Source organism: Miniopterus schreibersii (genome assembly GCF_964146895.1).
Source record: "Miniopterus schreibersii genome assembly, chromosome: 18".
NCBI lineage: Eukaryota > Metazoa > Chordata > Mammalia > Chiroptera > Miniopteridae > Miniopterus > Miniopterus schreibersii.
In genome coordinates, this window is record NC_138121.1 from 12907497 (window position 1) to 12929277 (window position 21781).

General features: G+C 47.6%; 1 protein-coding gene across 2 annotated transcripts in view; it reads right to left on the reverse strand.

Annotated features, from left to right (window-relative positions):
- Positions 1-21781, reverse strand: part of CDH11 (cadherin 11) — a 119917-nt gene that overhangs the window by 71481 nt on the left and 26655 nt on the right. The window lies entirely within an intron of this gene.

Sequence of the window (21781 nt, forward strand, 5' to 3'; positions counted from 1 at the left end):
CTCTAGAGCTTCTACCTTCTGGGAGCAACTCAGCCTGCACTAAGGGCCTAACCAGCTTCTTACTTTGACTTTATTTATTATAACCCCCCCCAAAATCCACTTTTCCTTGTCTCATCTTGGTTCCACCTAACAGCCCTTCACATATAATACCTTCTCCAGAACAATAACAACAAGAAGCAAAAATCCTTATTGTTAAGTCCAAAATTTCTTCATAACACCTTGACTTGGTGAGTGAAGCAAGAAAAATAAAACAGTCCTACTGTGTGCTATCCCCAGGACGTCAAAGACAGAGTAGCATTGAGATTATTTCCAGATGCAGAGAGTCATGGAGAAGAAGCCACTGGGCGGGGGGGGGGGGGGGGGGGGGGGTTCATACAGCACAGAACGAATGAGGAAGGACCATTACTTGGCAATGACATTGACACGTCACCCCCAGATACTAATGCCCTTGGTGGTCCCCTTCCATGTGAATCTGAGCTGTCCCTGGGTAGCCAGTGAAACATGGCAAGAGGGATACAGTATGATTTCAGAAGCCGAGTCATGAGAAACCCTGTAGCTTGTCTGATGCTCTTGGAAAACTCGCTCTGGGAGAAGTCAGCGGATGCAACGGAAGTCTGAATATTCCAGATCTCCATGCTGTGAGGGCGGTCCAGCCAGCCCTGTGGGGGAGCTGCACAAACAGAGAGAAGCCCAGTCACCTCTAGCCACCCAGGGCATCCAAGCTGAGGTGCCAGATGGGGAGTGAAGATGCCACCTTGGACATCCAACCCAGTTACACCTTCATGTGATGCCAGCCCTGACTAGATAGCATGAGAGACCCTACCAAGAGCCATCTAGATGAGTTCACTCAACTCAACTACAAGAGGCAATAAATTGTTTTCATAAGCATTTGGGGGTGGTATGTTACTCAGAAGTGAATGACTAAAGCTCTATACACAGAAATGGACCAGACATTTGCCATCAGCCTCACCACTGTGTTCTCTTTACCCATAACCACTCTGGGTATCAGGAAACCCATCTTACCGCTCTGCTCCGAGGGGTAAGACTCTTGCCTCAGGTGGCATGACTCAGCAGTGCGGGCTTCGTAGCCTGTGTTTCTCCCATTTCCCTTCTCCAGCCCGTAAATAATACAGCTGTGTCTGCAGCCGGTGTGTTTTAAAAAGTTTACTTCTCAAGTCTATAAAAACGAACTGAACTCCCACTTTTCCTTGCATTCTTTCCCTCCCTGCAAAATGTTTCCTATAAAACTCCTTTCACAAAAAGCCTGCAAAGACGATTACAAGCTTTGGAAGGAAAGCAGAAATAGATGAGTGGCTTGTCAGTGAGCTGGGATCGCTGAAGACACTGGAGAAAGAGGAGCTGAGGACCCTGGTGGAACATGGTATACGATGTCATGCTTCTTAGCAGAGAAAAAAACAGCATAAGAAATCTAAGTTGTTTTTGTGCTTTTAGCAGAATCGATGGGGAAAAAAGAGCTCTTTGGGCCTAAGAGGGCTGGGAGGGTAGACTTCAGACCTTCTCTTTCTAAATAGGCAGTCCCTGGTTGGAATGCTCATTTTCCTTCCTCTCCCCACATCTCATGACTCCCCGAGACCTAGAGTCAGGTGTTCCTTTCTGAGCCAGAAAAATACAACCCAGTATTGCTGCATCCAGCCCCACCTACGCTGAGGACTCTCGCCCTCATTTCCCAAGACCCCAGTTACGTCTGGCCAAGTACAGCAACCACCCTTGCACAGCCCCTCCCATCACTGTGTGTACCGCCCACAGCACTGAGCTCCTTAGAGGCACAGACCCTTCATGCCATATATTATATCAGAGAGACTGAGAAATCAGGAAAAGGAACACTGTGAAACCGAGGGTGTAAATTGAAATGAAAAAAATACTTGGCGAACATACAAAAGTCAAGGAGAAACCTCAGGAAAGGACGGGGGTGTGACTGCGGCAGATTTCTTTTGCTGGATTCTGATCCTACAGGAAGGTTGGCATGTGCAAGGCTGCAAGTAAGTTGGCTTAAAACAGTCCCCACCCCACTACTCCATCAACGAGAGGTTCAGGATCCTCAGGCCACTTGCTGTGTGCACGATGCTGGTAGAGATATGACACGGGGTGATGGGTTAAAAAGGAAAGAATTGCCACTGAGGGGAGCTGGAGAGCCCAAGGAGACAGTGACAGCACCATTTCACAGATGAAGAAACTGAGGCTAAGTGGTAAATGCCCGAGTGCATAGAGCAAGGAAGAGGCACAGCTGGACTGAGTCACTAGCAAGTCCCCTCCCTTCCCTCCAGCTGTAAGAACCCACCAGGAGACCCACTTCCCAGGGTAAATCACACCTTTTCCTCCGGCATGTGTCCACAGATTCTTTCTACTTTTTGGTACAAAAACACAACAGGGAATTTCAGGTATCTTGGTATGGAGTTGACTAAAATTATCATTAACTATGCTACTATTAAATAAACAAATGAAATGTCAGATTTTGGAAACTCTTATTAGGTAAAGAAGTCAAGCAGTGGCAAAAAGGTCCCTGCCAGTTGCGAAATACCGAGATGTTTTGCTGGTGTTGCTGTTTTCCTTGCTCTGCAGGCAGCAGACCCTGGGTGCCCTGCAGACGGGGGCTTGTCCTTCTGTGGGTGTCACATGTTGCCAATATTGTCAGTGGGATGGATAAACCCAATTAATAATCACCACTGCATGCTTTCTCTTTCCTGCTTCCACCAAAGTCCCAGAACCATATGGTGAAGCATATTTTGTAAGATAGGTTTATAGATTATGATTTTTTTTTTTTTAATGGGGGAAGCAGGAAGCTATTAAATGTGTGGAAACAGGACTTAAATTCCCAACTCTGCCTCTTCCAAGCAGTTTCACTTTGGGTGAGAAAGAACTCTTGGAGCCTCGGTGTCTTCACTGTAAAATGGGTATAATAGTAACTGTTTTGTAGGACTGTTCTGAGGAACAGTAATAATAAATGCAATACCTCACCCAGATGAGGCACGCAATAATCAGTAGCTGTGATTATGAAAAGATATAGATTGTGCTTTTTTCCAAGTGGGCACGCCCAAAACGTCAGTTTTACCTTTTATTGTACATTTGATATTCACTAAGCCCTATGGAGGATGGATAAGCATTTATATAGAACTAATACTCATGCATTCGCATGTATTAATAGTAACCACATAGTTACTATTAATGTATAAGTGTTTTCCACACCGGGCCTTTCTCAGATGAGGAAACTGAGTCTCCAAGGTCACCAGCTCAGCTTCGATCTGTGCTCCCGCTAGAATGGTACAGGCTGCCCACTGCCCACTGCTCATGCCTCCCTCCCGAATCTCCAAGGCCAGCTACTCACTGTCCGTGCCAGGGTGGCGCCCAGCATCTGACTGTAATTACAAGAGAACATCCATGAAGAGTTTCTGGACTCCAAATGGATTTGACACAGCGGCCCTTTAAATCAAACTCTCAACACGATTATCTTTATTTCTCTTTAGTAGTTTTTCTAAGTAAGCCGTGTCTTTAGAGGCGCCTAATGCAAAGTGACAACCTTCTCCGTTTTGCAAAGCAACGGAGGACGGGCGCAGGGAGAGTCCATTGTCGCCATGGTAATTACCGCACAATACCTGACGGCCAATGGACAGTCAGGAGGCTCGGGCAGCAGCTGAATCCGGCATTGTCCGGGCCCGATAAAAAGATTAGAAGCCCTGAAAAGCCGGGGAGCAGGATCTCACAGCTCCGTCGCTGGGCCCTGAAAGGCCCATTGTCCTGCCACCATAAATTCTGGGTTCCCGGGGCACTTGACAACTGAAGCCGGGGACAATAGAATTCCTGTGTCCAACAACACACTCCTTGTCCGATGCCAGTCTTATCAGCCACATTTACAAATGTCTCTCGTTGTACCCAAATAATTCCCTATTAGAAGGGCTATTGGGAGCAGAACTAAATAAATATTCACAGCCTTTGTAATATCTTTGGGAAATGAATCAACAAACAGTCATCTAGCATATGAGCAAACCTCCTGCTACACTACATTCGATCCCTAATTCTCGCCCCAGCAATGTTGTTTGGCTTTCTCTCCTTTAACACGTTAACAACTGTGATACTGGAGGCTCCAGTGTTATTTGCCCCCTACTTCAGACCCCCAATATATATTGCCTCAGTGCTTCTACAGGCTTTTTTTTTTTTTTAACGATTCTTCCCAACAGCCCCAGGAGGGGCTTGTTTGATTCCTACCTCCTAAAAGAGAAGGGAATTAAACCTCAGAGAAGTGAACTGATTTGCCCCGAGATAACAAAGCTAATTAGCAGCAGAATGGGAATTCGCATCTCGATTTCCCTGCTCCAAAGTCTCTGCCTTCCCACTTGGCCCTGATGATTTCTCTACTGAATAAAGAAGGGATAACATATCAGATTAAGGGGGAAAAATCTAAGCACATCCACTATAAAAGTCACAAAAATACATCATGTCTATTTATATCGTTAAGGAATCTGAGAATTCTTAGAGTAGAAGGAAATAAAAAGTGTTTCTCCAAGAAAGTATGTTTTATTTTGGTCCTAAAACACCTGAAATTTTACTTTTTAAAAATTTTTTGTTGGGGCGACGGTGGTTAGGTGGCAAGCAAGCAAAATAAATATAACCAAGCTTTGGGAAAGTTTCAGGGATGCCCAACGGTCAATTGGTAACGTTTTAGAAAGAATTACTGGGGTAAACAGAGCACTCGGGGTACACACAATCACATAGGCTTGAGAACATTCACCTCCTCTTCTGTAATTTATTTTACCTATTTGTCTCTTGCTGTGAATGAACAAATACCTCTGCATTCAACGGAAATGCAGATGGACAAACACAAACTCCCTTCTTAATGGAAGCCACTTACTAGAAGGATGGCCATCTTTACATTAAAAAATATGACAATATTAAAACTCTAAATGGTTCCCTATCAGGTGAGGAGATGCCCACACACATTAACACAGCTAATGCATCTCTCTCCCTGGTCTGCCCCCAGCCTCGCCTCCTGCCCAGGTAAGGCCTGCTGTTCCCTGAGCCCAGCAGGCTCCACACCTCTGTGCCTCTGCACATAACTGTTCCCCCATTCACTGTCAGGATCACTGTGGGGGACCTTTCCCTCACTCCCAGGTGTGGAATCAGGGGGCTTCCAGATTGCCTTCGTGTACCATACAGCCTACAGGTAGAGCTCTCTGTTATTAATGCCGTCTGCCCCTCCAATGCTGCGTCCAAGGGATCTCAGCCCCTTGAAGACAGAAATCACATTTCATGCTCGCTTTTCTCTGATCTGGGTCAGTACACTGCTAACCCTCTATAGGCCTTGATTATTGGAAAACTAGATGAGTGATAGGAGCTAAACAAAGAACCAGAACCAGCATAAAACTGTATTTTTTCCAATTTTAAAACACTGAAAACCTATAGCTTTTTTATATACATGATGTCAAATGACAAATGTAAAATCTGTTAGTTATAATTGTGTAACTGGTCATTTTTTTAAGGACTGTAATGATGTACTCACTTGGCCTAAATGATTCAGCCCTCATCAAAGCAATGGCGAGCTGTTTGGTTTGTTCTCTAAATTAGTTCAGATCAGTCACACAGGCTATCATTTTGCAAACAATTGGCTATTAACAAGGCTGTGTAGCCTATAGGTATTTCTTGACCGACCTGTGTTTGTGCAAGTACTGAGTCTGAAAAAGTGTGACCGATATTTCCCAAATCCTTCAGATGCCAAGTGAAGCATTTAATCATCCTTGAGGATTTACGGGTAAGACATTAGTCATGGCCACGTGATGCTAACTCTTTCAGCTCTTCTATACCTCCAGGAACTAGGTGTTAATCCAAACACGCAAAAGTGATTGCTAACATTATTGAGAGTCTGCATGTGCCAGGTCCTGGGCTAAGCACTTCCCTATAATATATAATGTGATCTTCTAACAATCCTCTGTGTCAGGCAGTACGGTTTCCTTCTGTCATAATTAGGAAACCAAGGCACGGGAAGGGTGCGTGAACTTGCCCTCACGGACAGAGCCGGGAAGCCCTGAAGCCAGGATACAGATGCAGCAGCCTGAATCTATAGCAGTTCATGCAACTGCTTTTTCCAGACATAAATTGAGACACTAATTTAGGGAAGTAGTCCAATGATTTTTTTTTTAACTGACTAAGGATGACATCACTTTACCAAGCTACAAACTATGCAGAGAGAGGAGAGGTGGGGAGAGAGAGAGAGGCCACTAGTGAAGCACCCCCAAAGGAAATGAAGACTAGCAAAGACCTTTGACCACGACCCGAGGGATGAGACAGTGTAACATCCATACAACCGAGAAGTCAACCTATTTGCAAATCCCCATATTCACAAAGTCAGAGAAGTATTTACACACACACACACACACACACACACACAGTTTTTGCTGTGAGGTAGCAGTGGGCTCAGCCTGCTGATTTCTTCTCATAATAAGAAAAGTAAGCTGCACCGTCCATGGCAAAAAAAAACGATTTATGATATGCCGAAGAGGGTTCTCTCTGGGGCCCCTATGCTCAGAAGGAAATAAACAAGGTTTGGGACTGTCCTTTTACAATGTAAAATTACGTTAAGAGAAAAATGCCATTGTCTTATTTACCTCTTCTTAGATGCATTCCAAAGACAGAGACCATACAAATTCAAATTGTCTGTAAGCTGCACCAGGGTAAGAAGCATGAACACTTGCTTGCCTGTTGTGTGTCAGGTGGACAAAGGTTGAAACGAATGCTCCCAAGAGCTTTAGAACCAAGGAGCTGGTAAAGACTGAGTCCCTGACTTGGAGGTCTCTGCTAAGTGCAGCTGCCCCGGACGGCCTGCGATGAGTGGTGACGGGCCATTTTCTCCAGGCAGGAACGTGAATTTGGCCACCGAGGGGCTGACGCGAGCCAGCGAGCCAGCGAGGGAGTCTAGCGAGAGGGCACACTGCATCCTGATCACACCTCACTGACGACACTGGACTATCCAGGGCCCGCAGGGGAAGTGGGCCAGTGAAACGGTTCCGTTAGTTTGCTGCTCTGCTTGAGTGATGGAGGATGCATTGTACTTGCAGCCACAGATTTCGACATTCTTGAAGATCTTGGGGAAAATCACGCACCAAGATCAAGAATCTAATGTTCTGGTGGGAAGATTTATTGAGGCTGTTCCCCCAGGAGTCACCTCCCAGGCGCTTGCAGACACACACACCATTCACATGTTGGTCATTCTCTCGAAATACTGAAACCACATTCCTTATCCAGAAACTTATAAAATCAATGTGACCCTGAGTACTGGGGTGGATTTGATAATCCATAAGGGTCTTTCCTATTCAAGTGCATAGAATTCTGTAACAAGTCCTCAGGCCCCCAGCCAACAGCAGCCCACCTCCCTTCGGCAGAGTTCTGAGCACACGGGGGGAGACAGTGAGCTAGAGGATGTCTAGGAGCTTTCCTTCTAGGGTATTCAACAGGAGCCTGTGATTTCATGGGCTGAACCTGGTACCGAGACGAAGACGACCTTGAAGAGGACAGTGCAGGTGCAGAAGCTCTCCCGTTAGCTCTCGGGGTGAAGTGTAGACAGGGCCAGGTTTCACAGTCCCTGACAAGATGTTCTGGCTGCCTGGGGAAAGCCAGAAGACCCTGTCCAGGAGCCAAACCAAGTGTGCGCGTCACCGAGCAAGCAGGGAGAGGGCAGGGGGGCAGGCTGTGGAATTAGACAGACCTTGGCAGGAAGCGCAGCCCGGCTGGGGTGTGGGACTCAGTCCAGCGGGCGTGCCCGTGGCGTGGGACGGGGGGGGGCACTACTGCTCACCAGCTCCGTGACGTAGGACTCCTTTATCTGTAAACCGGACACTGTGATACCTCACCGCACTGTGAGGGCAAATGAGATCATGTGTACAGATTACGTAACGCTATTGTTTCTGCACAGATTTACTGTTCACCACCTATTAGGGGATGTCATCATCAAAAATGCATCAGTTCTCCGTTACAAGGGTACAATATAAAGAAATCTAAAGAAGTCTATGCAATGCCTGATACAACAGAGGCTCAAAGATTACTGTTATTACTGTTATTGGCATTCAATGGCTCAGGAAGTACCTTTTCAATTCTCTTTCAAAGCTGATCTCAGCAAAGAGAAAGCCTCTATTTGCCGTGATTCCTGAACAGACCTCTCCTTTAACACAGAAGGCAGTCTCCGGCTCAAAGTAAATCCAATTATACCGTCTCCTTTCAATTTTATCTATTTTGGGGTTAGACAAGAGGTACCAGTTTCCTATCAATGATACAATTTTCTTCAAAATATTTAAGAAAAGCATAGTGAGTCAAGGGAAAATTTTAAGTAAATAACAGGGTGGGTGGTGGCCAGGTATTGTGAAGACAAACACGAATGACTGGCGGGTGGGGGACATGATCCATCCATCGCACTGTAATTATTTTGGGGGAAGAGAGAGAGAGGCCCTGGGTGGAAGTGGGTGAGAAGGGGAGACCACAGAACCCCTGGCTCCGGTTTCCCAAGATCTCTCTGCAGTACCTGCTGTAGTACCACGTGTGGGGGCTGTTGTGGGCGGGGACTGTGAGGAACGACCCCGGTTCTCTTCCAAGGGCAGAGACAGAATTACAGGGAGAGGCAAATGCCAGGCCCGATGTGGGGACGAAGAGGGGGGAGCAGAGTCCAATAACTCTCCAGAAATCTGGGTCTTCGTGAAGAAGAAACTACGCTGAAAACTCACAGGGCACAGAACCCACCTTGCACCTCTCCCGATAATCCCTGCCTTGCACGGTGCACCCCGTTTTATCCCAAAGGCTGCCTGCAGAGATGCATACGGTACAGAAACATACGGTCCTGCTTTACAACATGAAAGGGGGAAGCAGAGAAAGATGATCCTACCTCAGGCAACAGGCAACACTTAGAGTAAGGCGGAGGAACAGGGAGGACTCAGAGTCGCTAGCAGGTGACGGAAGGGGCTGGGGACCATGCAGGTAGGCCACACGCTCACTGTAAACCACAGGCCTGCTCAGGCCACTCCTGCTTCAAAGCACCACAAGTCTCCTTGGATGGGCCTGGTCTGTTTTTAACAGTAGCCAAGCTCCCTTTTGTTCTAGGTGTTGAGCTTAGGTGGCTCGTCCCATCCATTTGAAAGTGGAGAAACTGAGTCGGAGAGGGTGAGTCAAGCACCCCAGTCACACAGCTTGCAGGGATTCAAACCCAGGCAACCGGCCTCCAGAGCGCCCTTCCTAGCCGCCCCTGCTCCCGGGCCCCGGGAGCTCTTCACGGAGAAGCGCTGCTGGCTTTCGGCTGCACCTGGGCCCCTTCCTCAAGAACGGACTGGTTTTGCTCAATGTACCACCTTGTCTCTCTGTCCCCTACCTTTGCCCCTACCTCTCTCTGCCTCTGCTCAGAGTTCAGGTTCCTCGTCTCTCCTTTGTAGCCTCCACCTTGTCCTGACGGGCCCTGGTCCAGCTGCTACCTCCTGATAACCCTCCTTCCTTCCCCAGCTTCGCTCTCTCTCACACACACCCCCCGAGCCGCGGTATCACCTCTCTCAACTGTACATCCCGTCAACCACTGTGTCTTGAGCATGTGCCCCAGAACCGGTCAAGCCACTAGAGTATCCAACAGACAGGGCAGCCATTCACACAGAGCTTTCCTCCCGCGGTAGAGCGTAGAGTTAGGAAGTCAACAGAACAGTCACCGGCAAACACTTAGTGTCTTTTTCGTAGGACTTCTTCAAAGCAGCACACGCGGGCCTGGCCTGGCCCAGAGCCAATCAATGCTCAGTCTGTGCTCCATGGAATGAAAGGAGTACCTACTGATCACAACCTTCATTCAGACATTTAGGCCTTGAGTCCTAGGACACCTTGTGGCTTTAGGGAATCATCTTCCCAATCATTTGCCTGCCACCCCCAATCCCTGTGAGCTTATGAGGAGAGGAGCTCAGGCGTCTGCCTCATTTACAGCTCCCCCAGGACCTACGGCATAATATCTGCATTTGCTGCAAACCATGAACACACAAACCCAGACTTGAAGCTGGAGGGACATCACAACACAGGATAGAAGCACCGGGTGGCAACTCAGTGGTGATCCAATCCAGGGATTTTACTAACTGTGCTTGGCAGACTCTGGGTTTTCAGGGGTCCCTCGAAGGCTGCTACAGGGGCTATACTGGGTGAAGGCAGTGTGGAGAGGTGGTTCTGGGATCCCCACCTCTCCTGCTTTCTTGTATTTAATGCACAGGAGCTCTGCTCTATTTGTTTTATATATATCAGGGTTTAGGGTAAGCTTTTATTTATAAAAATCTACACAAAATTCACGGACTCAAGAGGAAAGAAATAATGAATCCAGGAGTTAAATGACTCCTTTGAATTCTTACGGAACCTCATTCTGACCCGATGTGCGTGCTTTAGATATGGACAAGTGTACACACCAGCAGACAGATGACTAGACAGCGAGCGAACACACGCGTGAGGGGAACGGGCCCCATATTAGGAAGCAAAGTGGACGTGCAAGGGTGCAGAAAGGGGGACTATTAAAACAGTAATGGGATGTGCCTTCAAGGGAGGCGGAGGTCTTCCTAGCCCTACCGATCTAGAACTTTGCCTTCTCTAGGGCTCTATTTATTCTTCCTCTCACTTATTCCATAATTATGTATTGAACATTTCTATGTGCCGGTCTCTTAACACATAGAATTGGGGGCCATGTTAAGGTAAGACAGAGGGAGAAAGGGAGAGAGGGAGGGGTAATTTCAAGGTAAACTAGCCGGTTGAGTGGGGGTCCTGACATTTCCTGCCTTCCCCATCTTCCCCGACACATGAGAGGCAATGGCTTATCCAGAGCAAATTTATCGTCCCAGAGGAAGTGGGTGGGTGAGGGAAATGAAGAGAGGTCCCAAAAATAAGACACGACTAAAGAAAACGCCAGGAGAGATGATGGCATGGTTGCATCTGTGAGACTGTCTATTTTTAGTGTCCTAAAGACGATTCTCCCCAGTGACCTTGCCAAATTATGATGCACACAGAGTCAATGAAAGCGCTCTCGACCTTGTCTTCCAAGTCAACCAACCGTGCCCGGCCTTCCCAGCGTTTTTTCCCGAAGAAGTTCAGGGACCGGGTTAGCTTTCCTAAGCAGCTCGTCTTAAACTTTTATCGCTGTTGTTTTGTCTGCCAGTTAAATGCCACCATTTTCGAAAATGAGGAAAATGCTCCCAGCAATTTGGAAAGAGGCTTGCTTTTAATGTCATCTTGAGGTTTTAAATTTCAAACAACAGAGAAAGAACCCCACCCCCCGAATTCTGATGCTGACTCAGTCTAGGTTTTTCTATATACGTTTCAAGTATTCTTTTTTCATTAGGGAAACAGAGCAATGGGGCTTTAAGGAGGTGACACATATGGGAAAACTCAGTTGAAGCCCAGAACCTCCTAGATCTCGCCAGTCTTTTGTAGTCCCGTTCTATTCCACCCGATTCCAATAAGAATCATATCCTTTCATTCACACAGAAAGTCAACGTTCCTTTGCCGTAACAGGACAGTGTTTGACTAAGACACAGTGCGCCCCCTGCACGGAACAGCAGGCCTTTCCCAAAGCTGCCGTGATGCGAGTGGTAGAGCCAAGTGGAAGAATGGTTCACTATGAGAGAAAATGTAAAGATTTTACATCGGATGTAAATACAATTACAGTGATGTAAAAATATTCCTAAATTGAGTACTGCAAGCTAGGAGAAAAGTAAGGACAATGTAGGAGTCCCAGTGAATGAACTGTGGGTGAACTTTTCCCTCTCTTCTTCCTCATTTCTTATATAATTTTTTAAAAATATATCTTTATTGATTTCAGAGAGAGGAAGGGAGAGGGAGAGAGAGAGAGAAACATCAGTGATGAGTCACTGATTGGCTGCCTCCTGCACGCCTCCCTTTGGCGATAGTCTCCTGGATCCTAGGTTGATGCTCAACCGCTGAGCCACATCCAGCTGGGCTCTTATGTAATTTTTTAAAAATACTATGTATCCTAGACACAAATTTGTAACTTTATGAAGTCCCATCATACCACTGGAAGTGGCCCTGTGGCAGGGCAGATATGTGACAGGCATGAGCCGGCCACACTCAAAGTGAACCAGCGGTCTGGTACCTGAGCGCCCTGCATTCTGTCCCTCACGGCCATAAAAACCCTACTTGCCCTAAAGATGCCACATGAACCGGCCAATGTATTCCAAAATAGAAACGGGAAAATAGTTCATGATACTGCACGACTGAATGACCAAAGTGTCGAATTAAATATTGATACTATCAATTTGATTCTAAAATACTCTCAGGTGTGGGAAAATCCAAGCTGGGAGGTCAGCAACTACCGAACAGATAGCAGGAGGTTATCCCCCGAGGCCCCTTCACCTCCGTAGTGCATCCACACACCTGCGGGCCACCTGCAGTAAACCTGGGGCTGTGCTGGAGGCTGGGGACACAGCAGTGCACTAAGGTAGACCCCTGCCCTTAATGAGCTTGCATCATAGCCTAACTTTGGCTGCTCGAACCTGGATAGAATTACCCAGAAGAGCTCTTGAGATTTGCTACCTAACCCAGAAGGTATCAGCCAGTGGCAAGTCCATGTGCTATGACCAACACAGCTGGTCTGCACATCGGGGGTGCTGAGTTCAAGCCCAGACTCTGACACCGTGTGGCCACAGGCAAATCCCTTTGCGGCTCAGAGCATCAGTTTCCCCACCTAACCAGGAGGTGAGGAAGCTGAATGCTTAGCTTGAAGCTCCATCATTCTGTGGGACAACAGGCTCATTTGTGCTCAGGGTTTCCAGACACTGCAGATCAAACAACAATGTATTATATTTGAAAGCCGCTAAGAGAATCGGTCTTAAAAGTTCTCATCACAAGAAAAAAGTTTAACTATGTGAGGTGACAGATGTTAATTAAACTACTCTTGGCGATCATTTTGCAGTATATACCTGTATCAAATCATTGTGTTGTACACCTTGGACTAATATAATGTTCCATCTCAATTATATCTCAGTAAAACTGGAAAAAAACAGAATCTATAGAACATGGTGAGAACACAGGGCACTTTCCTGCCCCCAAAGCAAAAATCTATCCACTAGGAAAGAGAGGGAAAGGTACAGGGAGCGGGTGACTGATCTCCATGGGAGAGTTTTAGAGTCGCTCAGTCCTGAGTTCAAATTCTGCCTCCGCTGTGTGATTAAGTGTGTGGTTTGGAGTCAGTGACTCAGCTCTGCAAGCGTCAGCTTCCTTGTGTCAGGAGTGGCATCTCCATTGCCCAACTCACATGGTTGCTCTGAAAATGCAAGGAGATAAGGGCACCGCTCCAAACACTCACAGGGTGCCCAGCGAAATGTCCCCAAATTAAAATGATGAGTTAACAAGAATATTATACATTGGAAACTCCTGCTGAGACATTATCTCGCTCACTTTTCTAGTCCCAGCACCTGGCATAGATCAGTCACCTAGAAGATGCTCAGTAAATAAATAAATGTTAGCTCTGATGAACTCCTGCTGATTAGAAGCTATGATTGGTAATTATGTACATATGATTAATTAAACATGAGAATGCAGGTTAGTTATTACGTTATAAATACAGTTTGTTTGGGGGGGGGGGCTACTTTTTCAAAATGCAAGGTAAAATGGTGCTGGAAAGGATACGCCGACCCCACACCTGGCTCCCGAGATCAGCAGAGGCAAAACCCCAGTGAGTGAGTCATGGCCCAGCAATGCTGCAGCAGGACCCAGTGGAAGCATGTCTGTCCCAGCAACTGTCCCGACTGAGCTCTTCATTCATTGAACAAACAATTCAAAAGGTCCTGTGAGTGACTCCGCAGTGCCCTTTGGCGGAAGAGAGACAAACAGAGCAGACACCAAGAGAGAAAATGTGAGAACCTGTGCTCCAGGAAAAGCGCTCCAAGTAAAAACTGAAAGGAGATAACACAGGGAACCCAGCAAAGCCCATCAACTGCCAGATACAAAAGCCACAGGACTGCTGGTGTCCAAAAGCCAAGTCCCAACACAGCAGAGGAAAATGTCAGCCTTCGTTTAGGCAGCTGCATCCTACACACACACACACACACACACACAGACATGCTTGCAAACACATGCATACATGCATGCATAAAGACGTGGACATGTGCGTGCACATGCGTACACACATGTACACATACATATGCATCCACACTCACAGACATGCACTCCAAAGAGATAGAAATGACTAAAGTAACAGAGTCCACTCTGAGTCCCAGTGAGCAAGCCACCATGATCCATTTGCTACAACGAGCAGAGGGTGATGGGGTGGGTCTCTGTAACTAGGTCAGGCACCAATTGGTAGTCAACTCCACAGACCCAGAAAGATTTAATGAGGAGGATACAAAGGCAGAAGATGGAAATAGTGCCCAAGAGTGTGTCCCCTGACACCACAATCGAGCAGTGGGGTCCAGCCCATGCCATTTCTCCCATGTACACATTCAGAAACTCCTAACATAAGGAAGGAAGCCAGAATTAAAAACAGACCCGGAATCAGATGGAGATCACGACCCGAGTCTAAAGTACAGAAATAACAAGTACAGAGGTACGGAGTGGACAGCTGCTGCTGTGCGGGCAGGACCCACACAAAACAGCACTCCCAACCTAAAGCGTGTGTCCACAAAAGCCAATCCCCTTTGCTGAGATCTCTGTGCCACCATTCCCATCCCCGTCTGGGCTGGGCGGTGTCACTGGCACCTGCACGCAGACTGACAGATGGAGATGCCAGGCTTGGTAATCCAGAGCCTACTCACTCCACCACCGAGAAGGTCACCGAGCAGCAGCTGGCCACCTAGCGTCTTCCTTGAGAGGCAGGATGCAGCTTTGCCAACACCCCCTTCAAAAGCCACCGTCACTCTCCGATCTTAGGGCACCTCCTGTGGGGACACCAAAGGCTACAGGACCGTGAAAGGGTTCGGGTTCGGCCCAGCTTTGTTCTGGTCAACGCAGAGTGGCAGCCTCCCAGGCCGGCCAAAGACGCAGCCCCCATCCCTGGCACTGCTGGCAGCCCTGTGAATGAGCCACTGTGAGGAGACACACACCCACTGCTAATGAGTCCCACACAGATCCAAGCCAGAGAGACAAGTGCAGGCACCACTGCCAAACCCACAGAAGCAAAGATGAGGCAGAGCCCCGCCGGCCTACCTGGGCTCACAGATGCTCCCAGCACCCCAGGGAGCACCCTGAAATATTTGTTTTCCCCAAAGCATCCCCCCCACCTCTCCTCCTGGCCTAATTAAAAAGAAAGCACAGCCAGAATTTTACGTACATTTCTAAAAGGCAACTACCATCATCTATTAATCTCATTTTGTTGTTTTCAAGAGCATTTTAACATAAAAAGCGTAAAAAGGGGACAGATTTTCAGAATAAAAAACTTGGCAACCTAATGCATACACATTGAAGGGGGAAAGAAAGCATGCATAAATTTCCTTTAGCACATTGGACACCATGTAATTTCATTTTATACTATTTTACTGTAGGCTTGTGAAGTCATGAAGAGTGTGCACTCTGGGACAGGTTGGGTGGGTCTCAGTTCTACCCCTGTGGTTACTGGCTGGATAAAGCTATTCACACAAGTTACCTACCTTCCCAACACTTCATCTCCTCCTCTCTAAAATGGAGATTAAAATGGCACCTGCCTCACATAAGTTCGTTCACATAATGCACTCAGAATATAGAAAGCCCCCTATGAGCGTGAGGTACCACGATCATTATCCTCACCATTAGTATGATCTGTGTTCAGCAGTGGAACTGAACCTGGAGTTCAGCTGTTCAGGGTATGATGCTAAGTTCTCCGTGTACAATCACAGTGTTTGAAAAACCTGATAATAGAGAGGTATGCAGACCAAAGGGGAAATGACTCAATGCAGTTTCACTTGCTGGAAATTCAGAATATTTAGAGAAAATAGGAAACCGAAGCTCCAAGACCTTCTCTAGCAGCTGCTCCTGTCCTCTCTAAGGATCCAGAAAGGAGAAGACTGCTGATGCCCAAGTACCTTTAAAAATTTTTTTTAAAAATATATTTTTAAACGTTGCTTATGTTGATCACCGAATTTTTTTGGCACTCTTAAATTTTGGACACGGAGTGAGGGACTCATGCTCCTTGCCTTACCCCTGGCCCTGATGGGAGGGAAATCGTCTTTCCCAGCATTCCTGGAGCAGGGCTGCTCCCACTGTGATGTGCAGGTTACCTGGGCACCTCGTTAAAATGCAGGTTCTCCTCTGGCAGGTCTGGGGCCGGGGGGCTGCGGCCCAGCACACCGAGTGAGTGCCCAGGAGGCGGCTGTGAGGCTCCGAGCACCGAGGGGAGGAAGTAAACACCTGAATTCCATTTTGCTGTGTCTCTTTGATGTCATGGCTGTTTTCAGAGGACGTGGAAACTCTTTCATTATTCATGGGAACCACTGTGGTTCAATCGGCAGCTAAGTCCTTGGACCCAGAGGCAGAGAACATTTGTTGTTGTGTTTTGTCTTCAATCAAACAAATAAGAGAAAAGCAAATACCCACTGACTCCCTGTGACTGCCCTTCGGGGAGTTCATTTAACTTTCCGTCTCCCTTGTCCCTTTGCCCAGCTGTGGAAGCAGGGGCAGGGATGTTAGAGGGGACAGGGCTGTGCGTGGGTCAGCCCTGTGGAAACACCCAGGCTCCAAAGGGAACACGTTGCTGAGGAGGGTAACAAAACAGGGCCTGGTCAGCATTCCCAAATTAACTCTTTCATGGTCCTTCAATAAAAATCCAGCCAGGAGCAAGAGCGCCAGAGCTTTGCACGCAGGAACCTGGGGCTCGGACAAAGGTTCCATCATTTACTAGCTGTGTGACCACAGGGAAATGACTTAGCCTCTCTGAACCTCAGTTTCTCAATCTGGACGACGGTCCTAACAGTGTCTACTTTATAGGATTATTGCTGTGAGGTAATTCACATATACCTGTCTAAGATACATGAAAAATAACATGAATTTCCCAAAGTCCAGAAAAAAGCACCTGAGAAGTCCCACATCACTAAGAAATTCCCATGGGCGCACCCGCGTTTGTGACTTTCCCTTCTAGCTCCAAGTCCAAGGCTTTCTCAGAGGGGGCGTGTATATGCATTCAGGCAGTATTTTTCTTACAGACCCTTCCTAGTTATTGTACAGAACACTGCAGACTAATTAGGGAAATATTAGATCATCTATTCTCAGGGGGAAGAAATGGTTAGGTTTTTTTTAAATGCACGTACCTGGGGATATCCTTATGAAATGAAGACGGCATCCCTAGACACACACACACACACACACACACACTCACACAGTTTCCTGTTCTCCTCGCATCCCACATCCTCCAGCCTAGAGCACTGTGCCCTCCACAGGTGGCGCCGGGCAAATAAGAGCAGACTTATTACCCAGAAGGAAAAGCGTGCATGGCGAGTAGTCCGCTCATCTCTCCACCATTTGGGGGGGTGCACCTGCCAGGTTGGTCTGCCAGCCACGCCAGACTAAAGGGGCAAGGAGAAGAGGGCCGAGAGGAATGGCTATGAGCCATGCATGTAATTTTCACCATAGCACAGGACAGAGTATCGGACAAGCTTGCTCGTCCCCACCCCTGAAAAAGGCACAGCAACTCAGGCCGGGGATTCTAGCAAGCCACATGGGACAGTGGCCACCCAGACAGCACTCTACGAACGCCCTTGTGAGGGGCACTCTCCACCCAAGCCTACCATCTGCGCCCCTGCCCATGTCAACGAGCCCCTCTGCGCTCGTTCAAGCACGGTTGTTGCATATTTTCCTCTTTGGGACACTTGCTCCAGGCTGTGGGCCTCTGCAAAGAACCCGTCTTCCTGCAGCAATTTCTCTGTCTAAGCAGGATTTATGGTGATCCCTTGGCAAGGATCTCTGAATCCCTGGCTATCACAGAAGAGTGAAAGAGTATTTCAGGAGAATCTACCTCTAACAAGTGACACATCCCTGAAGACTTGTCTGTTTTGATGAAACAGGCACAGCCGGTGCTCCCAGGCCACCGTCCCTGGACACAGCGCTGCTGCAAAGCCAGTGCAGACAACCTGGCATCGAGTGGACCAGCTCTATTCCAGACAGCTGTGTGACCCTGGAGCAGTTGTTCAACGTCTCTGAACAAGCTGTCTTGTCTATGAAATGGAAATAGTGAGATCTTCTTTGTGGAGCTACATGAAGGTTAAACAGTTTCTGTGAGAATATATAAATATTTGGATGGATGATACATGAACAGGAACATTACTTTTCCTAACGTCCGAAATGAGCACCCAAGAAGTTTATTAATAAGAAGTGCCATGGATGTCCCTGTTTGTAATTTTCCCCTGGTGTCATCAAGTACCTGGTATACCCCACACCTGGTTCATGGGTGGGGCTTAATACACAGTCTCTTATTTTCGGTAAAGGAGGTGTGATGAGGAGGTGCCTTCGGGGAGGGACAGGAATCTCCGACAGGAGTCGCTGGTCCCAGGAAGAACGGGATGAGGACACTGGTGCCTCTGAGAGTTTGCCGAGGAGCCACCTTCCCCCTCGAGGAGCAGTCCTGTAATTGTGTTTCCATTAGAGGAACACAAATCCTTCCTCACCGCTCCAGCACTCGTTAAGCTCAAATTTTGTTTGTACCAATTCGAAGCAATTTTCTTTGATTTATCTCCTACAAACCCATCTTCCAATTCCTGCATCCCAGCTTGAAAGGCAGGGCTTGTTCTTTTCTCTCTCGCAGAACAAAAAGAACACCCCCCACATTGGGGTCTCCCTGAGCTGCTCTCCACCTGGAGAGGCTGTCAGTAACCCCACTGGGGGCTCACAGCCTGAACAAACCGGGGACGGGTAGAGACAAGCACAGCTCCCGCTGACCCAGCCCACCCTGGGAGCCTGTCCTGTGTTATTTCCATTCCTACAGACACCGGGGAAAAGCTCTGGTCAACCCCGCTTTTTCAAGGGGCTACTACAACTCAAGAGAGTCTAAGCAACCCCCCAATCTAGGGAGGGTCTGGGGCATAAATGAAACCCAGACCTGCCTGACTGCACATTCCTTACACCGTCTAATGCACGAGGTCACTTCTAAGTGGAAAAAGCAACCGTGGGTTCTCATTCCTTAGCAAGCACTCCATGCGAAGGTCACCAAGAAGTGAAGACGCCAGTAGATGTAACCGCCGACTCTACCATTCCGACATACGAACGCCTGAAAACCACTTAATCTCTCTAAATGTCAGTTTTCTTATTTCAGAAAAAAAAAAAAAAAATGGGATAAGCATCTTTATTGACGATTACCCACGGATAAATTCAGATGATGGAGCCAAGAGCTTGGCACAGCGTCACAGCTCATTACACGCGTGTGTCTTCCTCTCTCGGCTCCGGAAAACAAAAGTTTATTGCAGGGCTCGTGTGGCAGAAAGGTGTCAATGTAATGTCTAGAGGACAATTAATAACAACAGAAATGAGTATACTGCATAGCCTCATTTTACAAGAAGCATCTCCTGCAAAACCAAATGGCAACTGAGAACAGGAAAAGGGGAAATAAAATCAGTGGATGCTACATCTCACCCCACACAGAACCCTGGCGTGTCCCCCGTAGTCAAGGCAATGAAGAAGGGCATTACGAGGGGCCTTAGAAGGAGCTGTGTAGGTTTCACAGCCAAAGGGGGAAGTCCTTTAAAATTAAATATTGTCATTACACGGCTACAGAAGTCGGTGACGCTAACTTTTGCAGACATTCGATGGGGCGTACAAGAGCTTCAGCAGCATAGAGTTCCCTGTTCTGTTCACCTGCAAGACCCCCTCTTTGGATCTCTTCCTCTCCAGGATAAAGCTGACCCCTCACACATGTTTGCTCCAACTAATGTTAGAGACGCATCCATCTGCATGTTCTGTGCGCTTCGCACCTCGCTGACTGCAGTCACAGGAAACGCGGAGACCTTGCTCTCGCCTCTGAGCGGAAGGGCGCAATTAGGTTGGTCTTCTGCTTCTCGGACGATAATCGCTTGCTCCAGCCATCGCCACCCCGCCCCGAGGAGATGCATTATCCCCGAGAGCACCGTCTGTGCATGCTTCTGGAGATCTCTTTCATGTGCATGTGTCTGTATATATTCTGACAGTAAGTAAAAGGCAAAGAAGCCTTCCTGACACCGATCATGGTATCGAGGGTGCTAAATCTGCGACAGTGTTTGTCTACAAGACTTGACAGTTTCTTGCCCTCGCTCTGCTGTTTGCATGCGCGGAAAAAACAATTCGCAGATCCTTACTCGTGAGTAAACATGCATGTATTTACTGAGCTCCACACCTCCTGCCTCCTGCCTCCTGTGACACGCAATGCCTTCGTGTTCCCGGTGGCAGCAGGTGCGTTTAATATGTGAGCAGTCGCAGCACATCTTCAGCATTGGCATCGGGGAAGACACGACTTTGCCCTCATGGAGGCATAGAGGGTCCTCAGAGGAAACCAGGAGCACCCACACTGAAACACAGTTGAAAAACCACCCCGGCACACTGAGAGAAACAAACATTGTTTTCCAGAACTTCCCAGAAACTTAAGAGGAGGCTGTTACAGAAAGAATTCTAATCAGATAGCCATTTGGATCAACGAGTCATCGAGCATTTATCAGGCGCTGCTCTGCTGCACTCTGCACTGGGCGTCCTGAGATGAGGCAGGTAGGAAATAAAGGGATCCTACAGCACAGGGGAGAAAACCGAAGGAAACAGGCGGAACCGAGTACCATTTGGGGCATGTACGGCAGAGGCTGCACTAGAACCAGGGCCTCTGACTGCCTGTTGGTAAGCAACGGTTCGTCCACCTGTCCTTCTCCCCAGGCTTAACGAGTTCAAAACCAGCAACTCTGACTGGCTGGCGTGGCTCAGTGGCTGAGCATCGGCCTATGATCCAGGATGATCGCGGTTCGATTCCGGGTCAGGGCACATGCCCGGGTTGTGGGCTCGATCCCCAGTCGGGGACGTGCAGGAGGCAGCTGATCAATGATTCTCTCATCACTGATGTTTCTCTCTCTCTCCCTCTCCCTTCCTCTCTCTGAAATCAATAAAAACATATCAAAAAAAACCAAAATAACAAAGAGCAACTTTTATGTGCCAAGTGCCATCACCCCCGCCTGGCATGCCTCCACTTGTTCCCAGAGTAGGAGTAGTATGAGTCATGAGAAGTTATAGTCATTAATGTTATGAATTTTGACAAAGCCTTTCATATGCAGGGACTTGGTGAAATTCACCCAGGTAGCAACTCTTAAGGAACATGGACTATGTCATACACACAGACAATGGCATATACAATAGATTGCCTTATCTGCATAAATTTTACAAATCTAATTAGTGATTATTATTAGATAAAAGGTGGGAAGGAACTCCCGCTATAGGACAGCTGGTCAGGGAAAAGCCTCTCAATGGGTCTACTTAAGGGTGGGAAGCCTTGAAGGGCAGGAGTCAGTCATGAGACAAGAAATAGTATTTTTAAGTATTTTTTTCCTACCATGGTTTGCTTTGAATCTTATCATGAAGAAACAATGATCTCATCCCACTCCCACCCCACATAGATGTTTTCTGAAAAGTATTAGCACATGTATTTATAGATATGCTTTTACTTTGATCCTTGTAACGAAACTTCTTACTTGGTCCGTGTGCATGCATGCAGGTGCGTGTGTGTTTTCCAATCAGCATTCCCGTGTGCGTCTCCCAGATTCTGTGACTTAGCGTGGCCTCAAAATGGAAAGTCCTTTTACAACCTGGTGTCTCTCATCTTCCTTGATTCAATGGGAGACCCTCTGCCCTGCAGAGTGTA